Raw genomic sequence first — 9,693 nt, forward strand, 5'->3', positions numbered from 1 at the left:
TATTACTTGGCAATAAAAAGTAAAGAGCTGGTGGCCAACTTCTGGATGGTGGTATGTGGAGCCCTGCAGACCCTCTTCCGAGTGGAACAACCATAACTGTTAAAAATGTTATGTATAGGGGTGCCTGGGTGGCTCAGTGGGTTGGGCCTCTGCCTTCGGCTCAGGACATGGTCTCAGGGTCCTAGGGTAAGAGCCCCGCATTGGGCTCTCTGCTCAGCAGGGAGCCTGCTTCCTCCTCTCTCTCTACCTGCCTCTCGGCCTGCTTGTGATCTCTCTGTCAAATAAATAAATAAAATCTTTAAAAAAAATGTTATGTATATATTCTCTAGAAATCATCCTAGGAGCATACAGCAAATGAAGGAATGTTCACTCAGGAAAATCTACTAAATCTTGGTAAGAACAGTGACTTTGTGGCATTTGAGCCATGATTCACTCTCTCCCTGCCCCACCCGCTCAACCTGATGGAAACTCTGTTATACACTGTTGAAACTAAGAATACCAGGTTCCTTCCCCTTCCAGCTCCCTGCAGCAGGCTCTGTTATCTTCCTGAGACAGGAAGGTGGCCAGCATTCCTCATCCTCTCAGCTCCATGCTGCTGGGACAGTTGGTGTCTCATCCAAAAGAAGGCAGCTGAATGCTTCCTTTATACCATGTAACAAAAGTTAATTCAAAATAGATTAAACACTGAAATGTCAGAGCTAAAAGTATAAACCTTTTAGAAGAAAACACAGGAGTAAATCTTAGGACCTTGGATCTGGCAACAGATTCTTAGATAGGACACCAAAAGCACATTGACAACAACAAGAATATACAAATTGAACTTCATCAAAATGAAACACATTAGTGCTTCAAGGAATATCATCAAGAACATGGAAAGACAACCCCCAGAAGAGGGGGAAATAGTTGCAAATCATATATGAGATCAGGGCTTAGATCCAGAATATATATATGTATATATATATATATAAAGATTACAATTCAATAATAATAAAAAAGAAAACAAACCCAGAACAACCCAGGAGGTGCAGGTCTGAGAGGCCAGGCTCTGCTATACCCTTTGTGCGAGCAGCAGTGTCTGCTGATCAAGCCCATTGCTTTACTGTTCAGCTGCTGCTGTAACAAACATAGGTTTCATGCCCTAAACAAAGTCTCTAGAGAATACAGAGGGCGAGAATGGATCCAAAGCAACGAAGTAGGAGACCACCAGACTGTCTGCCAGGTTGTCTGCAAAACCCACTCCACCAAAACCTGAACCTAAACCAGTAAGAATATCTGTGCACAAAGAACCTGGAACAAAGACTGACAAAGGTACTTAAAGGAAAGTGGGAGGGTGTGAAGCTGGAAAGGAAGGTACTGCACCATCTGGAAATGGTGAAACGAAAGCAGAAGGTGCACAGAAAACAACCTGTAGATCACAAGGTAGAATGAATTGTGAAACATTGAAGTTGGATTATGTCCCACTTGGGACAACTTTAAAAAAACTAGTTTTATGGGATGCCTGGGTGTCTCAGTCAGTTAAGCAGCTGCCTTCGGCTCAGGTCATAATCCCAGGGTCCTGGGATCGAACCCCACATCGGGTTTCCTGCTTAGCAGAGAGCCTGTTTCTCCCTCACCCTCTGCCGGCCTCTCTGCCTACTTGGGTTCTGTCTGTCAAATATATAAATAAAATCTTTTAAAAAGAAAAACAAACTAGTTTTACTAAGGATTTTGTAAATGTTAATTTTAAGGATACTACTAGTTGGCATACAAAGATATATAAGGATGGACATTTTGTCTTTTTATAATCATGCCTTTTGGAAATTTCTATCATCCTCAAGTAAAATAAATGTCAATTTGATATTGGGAGCTGTGTGCAAAATTCATGCAACATTCCATGCACTGGCTCTAAAAACTGAGTCTCGTGCATACTGTGGTATTTCTATTGTACATATTTGAATTTCTCACAGAGTTTTTCTTTTCTTTTTTTTTTTTTAAAGATTTTATTTATTTATTTGACAGAGAGAGATCACAAGAAGGCAGAGAGGCAGGCAGAGAGAGAGGAAGGGAAGCAGGCTCCCTGCTGAGCAGAGAGCCCGACGTGGGACTCGATCCCAGGACCCTGAGATCATGACCTGAGCTGAAGGCAGCGGCTTAACCCACTGAGCCACCCAGGTGCCTCTCACAGAGTTTTTCTAGAGCAGTAATAGGTGATGCTTTTAAATCTAGATTTTATGTGATTTTAATAAAATGGGTAGTTGTGGCCATCTGCTGACTATCTGTGATTTAAAATAAAAGGTTTTCTTGCCTGAAAAAACAAATAAATAACCCAAATTTTTAAAAAATGGGCAAAGGATTTAACTAAACATTTCCCCAGAGAGGATGGAAAATAAATGAATAGATAAATAAACAATAAACGCAAGAAAAGATTCTTTTTTATCCCCCCCCAAGATTTTATTTATTTGTCAGAGAGAGAGAGAGAGAGAGCACAAGCAGGGGGAGCAGCAGGCAGAGGGAAAGGCAGACTCCGCTGAGCCCTGATGTGGGACTTGATCTTAGGACCCTGGGATCATGACCTGAGCCAAAGGCAGATGCTTAACCTACTAAGGCACCCAGACATCCCCCAAGAAAAGATTCTTGATATCATTAGACATCAAGGAGATGAAAAACAAAACCGCAATGAGATACGTCTTAACCACAAGGATGGTCATAATAAAAAAGTCAGACATCCAGATGGCTAACAGACGCTCGACCTCACTGGATATCAGGGAAATAGAAATCAAAACTATGATGAGATACTACCTCACACATGTCAGATGGTGAAAATTAACAACACAGTAAACAACAGATATTGGCGAGGATGTGGAGAAAGAGGAACCCTCTTACACTGTTGGTGGGAATGCAAACTGGTGCAGCCACTCTGGAGAAAAGCATGGAGGTTCCTCAAAAAGCTAAAAATAGAACTGCCCTAGGATCCAGCAGTTGAACTACTACATATTTATCCAAAGGATACAAAAATACAGATTTGAAGAGGTATGTTTATGGCAGCATTATCAACAATAGCCAAACTATGGAAAAAGCCCAGATGTCCATTGTGAATGGATAAACCATATGCAGTAAGCATGAATATATATATATAATGGAATATTACCCAGCCATCAAAAAGAATGAAATATTACTATTTGTAGTGACATGGATGGAGTTGGAGTGTATTATGCTAAGCGAAGTCAGTCAGAGAAATACAAATACCATGTGATTTCACTTATATGTGGAATTTAAGAAATAAAACATATGAATATATGGGAAGGGGAACAACAACAACAAAAAGGATGGGAGAGGGAAAAAACCATAAGAGACTTAACAATAGAGTACAAACAGAGTTGATGGAGGGAAGTGGGTGGGGGATGGGCTAGATGGGGGATGGGCTAGATATGTGATGGGCATTAAGGAAGGCACTGGTCGTGATGAGCACTGGGTGTCTGTAAGTGATGAATCAATGAATTCTATTCCTGAAACCAATAGTACCCTATATATTAACTAACTAGAATTTAAATTCCATTTTGGAAGAAAAAAAGAGTCAGATACTAACATATGCTGGGGAGGATGTGTAGAAATCACAATCCTGGGGCACCGGCGTGGCTTGGTTGGTTGTGTGTCAGCCTTCAGTTCAGGTCATGATCCCAGGGTCCTGGGATCGAGTCCCGTATCAGGCTTTCTGCCCTGTGGGGAGCCTGCTTCTCCCTGTGCTGCTCCCCCTGCTTGTGCTCTCTTGCTCTTTCTCTGTCAAATAAATAAATAGAATCTTAAAAAAAAAGAAAAAGAAAAAGAAAAAAGAAATCAGAATCCTAACAGATTGTTGGTTGGAATGCGAAATGTTACACTTATTTTGCAAAACAGCTTAGCAGCTCCTCACGGTTAAACAAAGTTATCATGTGATTTAGCAATTCCTCTCCTAGATATCTACCCAGGAGAAACTAAAACGTATGTTCATGCAAAAACTTGAACACAAATGTTCGCGGCAACATATTCATAATATCTAAAAGATAGAAGCAAACCAAATGTCCATTAACTAATGGATGGATAAACAAAATGTGGTAGACCCATACAATGCAGCATCATTTTGGCCATAACAAGGAAAGAAGTACTGATGCATGCTACAACACAGATGAACCTTGAAAATATTATGCTACATGGAAAAAGGCACAAAAGACCATATACTACATAATTGCATTTTTTCAAGATTAAAAAACATTTATATAAGTAATCTCTACACCCAACATGGGACTTGAACTCATGACGATGAGATCAAGAGTCTCATGCTTTTCTGACTCAGCCAGCCAGGTACTCCATATATTCCACTTATATAAAATGTTCATAATAGGTAGAAATAATCTATAGAAATCTATAAAAATCGATTTTTATATATATTCTTATTTTTTATTTATTTTATTTATTTTTATATATATTCTATAGATTTCTATAGAAATCTATAAAAATAGAAAAAAAATCTATAGAAATAGGAAGTAGATTTGTGGTTGCTCAGGGCTACAGGGTGATAGCTAAAAGGTGCAGGATTTTTTTCTTTTGAGGTGATATAAATATTCTAAAATGGATTGTAATGATGGGTTGTGTATGTCTGTGAATATTCTAAAAACCATTGGATTGTATATTCTAAGTGAGTGAATTAAATAATATGTGAATTATATCTCAATGGAGATGTCTTTTTTAAAATGCCATATATATTAGGAATCTTTAAAAATTTTTTTTAAAGATTTTATTTGTTCATTTCACAGAAAGAGAGAGCATAAGCAGGGGGAGTGGCAGGCAGAGGGAGAGGGAGAAGCAGGCTCCCCACCAAGCAGGGAGCCCAATGTGAGGTTTAATCCCAGGATTCTGCGTTCATGACTGAGCCAAAGGGAGGCACTTAACTGACTGAGCCACCCAGGTGCCCCAGGAATCATTTAATTGAAAGAAAAAAAATGCCCAAATGCCAACAGTGGGTAGCGCAATGTGGTCAGATTACAGATCATTTTCTTCTGTAATATTTCCTATTTGGGGGAGAAAAGAAGTCTTTTCCAGAGAATCAAGAGAGCAACAATCAAATACAATGAGTGAACATTGATTAGATCCTGGATCTATCTCCATTCCTCCCCAAAAGCAGGTGTAAAATACAGTTGGGGAAAATTGGGAGAAATACGAATATGGGCTGGACATTAGATGATAGTATGGAATGATTCATCCTTTTCTCAGGATTGTGAGGATGACTATGTAGGCCACTGTTCTTAGGAGCTGCGTGCTCAGGTCTTAAGTGTCATCTAGTGTTACGGTATCTGCAACTTATTTTCAAATGATTCAGATTTTTTTTTTAAGTAGGCTCCAGGCCCAATGGGGGGCTTAAACTCATGACCCTGAATTAAGAGTCATATGCTTTACCAACTTAGCCAGCCAGGGGCCCCCAAATGGTTCAGATTTTTAAAAATCTCTTTTTAAAGACTGATTTATTTATTTTAGAGTATGGGGAAGGGCAGCGGGAGAAAGAGAGAGAAAATCCCAAGCTGACTCTTCACTGAGTGTGGAGTCTGACTTGGGGCTCCATCTCATGACCCAGAGATCACAACCTGAGCCAAAACCTAGAGCTGGATGCTTCACTGACTGTGCCACCCAGGTGCCCCGGATCAGGTTTTTTAAAAAAGAGAAAGCCTGGGGCTCCTGGGTGGCTCAGTGGGTTAAGCCTCTGCCTTCCGCTTGGGTCATGATCCCAGGGTCTTGGGATTGAGCCCCGTATCGGGCTCTCTGCTCAGCGGAGACCCTGCTCCCCTCCCCCAACTCTCTGCCTGCCTCTCTGCCTACTTGTGATCTCTCTCTCTCTGTGTCAAATAAATAAATAAAATATTTAAAAAAAAGAAAGCGATAAGGTGAATAAAGCAAATCATTAATTATTGAATCCAGGGGAGCATATGGATGTTTGTTTATAATTTTCTTTTTTCCTTTGTAGTTTACATTTTCTTTAAAAAAAAGTAGAAAAACATAATAAACAAATCTCCCTGTGCCTCTCTGGACTCAGGAAAGTAGAAGACCTGAGGCCTTGGGGAGGGTAGCGGCGGCGGGGAGTCGGGGGAATGATCTGGATCCTAGAGCTTTCCCTTCTGGAAGGGATGTGCCCAGAGGGGAAGTGGGAAGAAGCCTCCATAGCCGGCATCAACCCATGTTAGTAATGTGGCTTTATGCACATTTTCTCCTTTAATCCTCACCACATCTCCATGGGGTAGGCACTGTTATTATGCCCAGGTTGAGGAACTTGAACTTGAGACCAGAGTTCAGTAAGTATTTGGAGATTCTTCCCTTGGTCCCAGAGCTATGCCTGGGTTCCCTGGAGGCCAGAGGGATCACAGGATGGTGTCAGCCTGTGGAAAGCCTGTGGACAGTCTGACCCAGCTCCTGGCTTGGGGAGGAAGGGAATGCCAGAAATCAGGATCTTAGCTGGGTAGCTTGACTTAGAGGAGATGGGGTTAGAGTCTGAGGCAGGGGCTCTATTCCCGCCAGCACTGGGGACAAAGCAGGAGGTGGGTGGGGGGAATTGTGAGGAAGCTGTGTTGGCCACAGGTACCCAGGGCTGTGACCTTTCTGACCTCATATTCTGGCACTTCCTCTCTTCTCAGCTGTTGCCCTCAAGCTTACACACATGAACTCTCTCCTTGCCTTGGCCCTAGGCTCTTCCCTGAGCCTGCAACGCCCTCAGTACAGAAGGTAAATTACTACTATTCTCCAAGACCCAGCTCCATGTGTCTGGCCCTGGGCTCCCACCTCTACTTCCCTCCATCTCCATTAGACCATAGTCAACTTCTTGAGGGTCCTCAGGATCTGGCCCAGGACTGGCCCAGAGGATAGTCAGTGAGAATCGCCATAATGGTAATTCCTCTCCTCCATAGCCCTGTGGTGCTCAGAGCCCCTCCTTGTCCAGGACTGTCTGCTGTCACTTCATGCCAAGTGGTCACCGTGGGCTATTGCCATTGCGTCAGGGACCGGAGTCCCTTCTTTATCCCAGCACCTACCACTGGGCGGCACCGAGGGCCTTCACTGAAGGAAGGCTCATCGTGCCAGCCTCAGTGGGACGCCCCCGACCGATTAGGCTCCAGGTGGCGCTGTCAGCCCAGGCAAGGGCTGGGGGCCCTCAGGACCCCCAGAGCCTCAGCCCTGGTGCAAGCTGCCAAACCCCCAAATTCCAGAGCTTCTTTTCCTCATCCCATCCCCGTGCATCCATACGTGATTTGAAAACTCAGGACATCAGGGCTAGATTGCCAGTTGAAATCCCCCTAACCTCCAGACACAGAGGAACAGCCAACCTCTCAAGGCCACACAGCAGAACCAAGAAGTACCAGATCTCTCCAGAAGTCTCGGGTGGCCCAGCAGCCACCTAGGAACCAGTCATTTCATCCAGACTCTGCCACAGTTGGCTGTATGACGGGACAGCCCCTTCCTTTCTCTGAGTTCAAATGCTACTGTGTCTTGTGGGTAGTAAGAACTGAAAAAATGGCCAGAGTGCTGGTTCCTTTTTTAAATTTTTTAAAATAATCTCTACACCCCATGTAGAACTCGAACTCATGACTCTGAGGTCAAGATTTACATGCTTTTCCAACTGAGCCAGCCAGGTACCCCAGAGGGCTAGGTTCTGATCCTGATTCTGGTCCTGGTGTGCTGCTCTGACCTGTGCCCACTGCCCTGAGCCTCAGGGATTCTGGCTGTGAAGTGGGGGCTGGACCCCAGAGCTCTGAAGCTGCAAGAGTCCAGGATCCCCACTGGGTTAGAGAGGCCGGGTATGGGGCTGGTGCCTTGGCCAAGGACAGACCGCTCCAGGAGCTGCCAGGGAAGCATTTTCCGGGAGCCGGAAGAGCTGGCGGAGCCCAGGGCCTGCCCATGCAACCACAATGGACCCTTGTGTGCAAGTTTAGCTAGGACCCACCCATAGGCCTGGCCCCTGGACTGGGGTGGGTCCTCTCTGATCCAGTCAGACCCAGCTCCCAAACAACCCCTCCTAGGCCCAGAAACAGGAGCATGAGTTGGGATGCTGGTCCACCTCCAGAGTGATGTCTACAGGCTTGTCACCCGTGCCCAATTTCCACCATCAGCCTTCCTGGAATCCTTTTGCCTAAATAACCTCACTCAAAATGCAAAAGCCTGTCTTCCCAACCAGTCGCGCGCCCAAGAGGGCAGGGGAAAATTTTCTCCTCCTCAAGCCAACTAAGGGAGCGCCGGACTGACTGTTGGGCTGGCCTGGTTCAGGGTTGATGAAGATCCCTGGCTGGGGAGCCATCTAGGACACCTTGGCTCTAGTCCTGGCTGAGCTTTTGTTTCCTCCTCAGCCAATGAGAGGGAAGGAAGATTGGTAATACTTATTTGAGGGGACCCAAACACTGGCTGGGAACTTTCCAGAACATCTGGCCCATCCTCTGCCTTGAGAAGGACTCCACCCAAACCAGGAGGACTCCTCATTCTCTCCTCATCCTGCAGTCTTCCAATCACACTTGTTGCTGGAGCCCTGCCGCAGGCTCTGGGCTGCCTCTGAGCCATCCCTCAAGAAAGCCTTTTTGGATATCCTTACAGCTGCACATGGTTTTCCCTGCTCTGGGCTCCTCAGAACATGGGATCGTGACCACTAAATGCTCATGGTCATCTCAGCAGCTGTTGCTGGAACTCCTGCTGGGACCAGCCTCCCCAAGGGACACTTCACATCAGTCATCTTTCTGGGGTCCAGTTAACTGTCTGAAGCATGGAAGGGGATGACGCCCCCAAGGGGAATTTATGGAAACTGTAAAGCACCATATCACTATGAATTGCTATATTTACAAGATGGAAATTAGAAAGGAAATGCAAGATCCTATTCTTGGACCAATTTTAAAAGGCTTGGGATCTGAGATGATAAGAACACAGTGGGATATGATCACCACAAAGGTGGGTTTAATGTCTGGCTGTATCAGCAGACGCATAAAGCCTAAAAAGTGGGAGGAAAACAATCAGCTCTTCTCTTTAGGTTTGTGCCCATTTCTCAGGAATGACTTCAGCCCTGATGCCCCTGGCCAGGTAGTTTTAGACCCAGAGCAGAGAATATGGAGTCACTGTCCTCCTAGCTTAATAGGGTCACTCAGGGCCATAGAACAGCTAACTCTGGGTCCCCAGAGGAGACTATGGGGATGTCCCAGAATGCTGGTCTCAGCTCAGAGTGAGAAAGGCAAAAGGTGCAGCTTCTAGAGATAGTCAGTGAGGTAGGAACAGGGTTGGATGGGCCTAGTTGGGAAGTCTACCCCTACTTGGGGTAGATTGACAGCTTGGGAGGCCCTTCAATGTTAGAGCTTCTAGAAGTCCAAGCTTCTGAAGCCAGTGGTGTCCTGGCCCCAAGCCACGTGGTAATGAGTATCTTAGCAACACCAGAAACTATGCCATCAGCTGTTTGTTTTGTGTGGTTTTGTTGCAGGGTGTGGATCGATACACTCTTAAAAAAAAAAAAAAATCCTGTCAGCGGGAGGCAAGATCCTGCTGTCCCAAGGTCATTTCTGTTGATCTTTATCACTGGTACAACCAGGCAGCCTGGGAGCCTGGGCAGTGCCTGGAGTTTGCCCGGCTTCCCCAGCCACTTCCTTGCATTGTCAGCCCTGAGTCCCAAACCCAGCTTAGCCTGATTATGAATGAGAGCACGGGCTTTGGAAGTAGCAGACTTAAGCT

At 44.9% G+C, this 9,693-nt stretch overlaps 1 pseudogene; it reads left to right on the plus strand.

Annotated features, from left to right (window-relative positions):
• The first annotated feature begins 1,133 nt into the window (after nt 1–1,133).
• Nucleotides 1,134–7,248, plus strand: LOC125079712 (uncharacterized; annotated as a pseudogene).
• Nucleotides 7,249–9,693: the final 2,445 nt, after the last annotated feature.

Source organism: Lutra lutra, chromosome 10 (genome assembly GCF_902655055.1).
Source record: "Lutra lutra chromosome 10, mLutLut1.2, whole genome shotgun sequence".
Classification (NCBI taxonomy): Eukaryota; Metazoa; Chordata; class Mammalia; order Carnivora; family Mustelidae; genus Lutra; species Lutra lutra.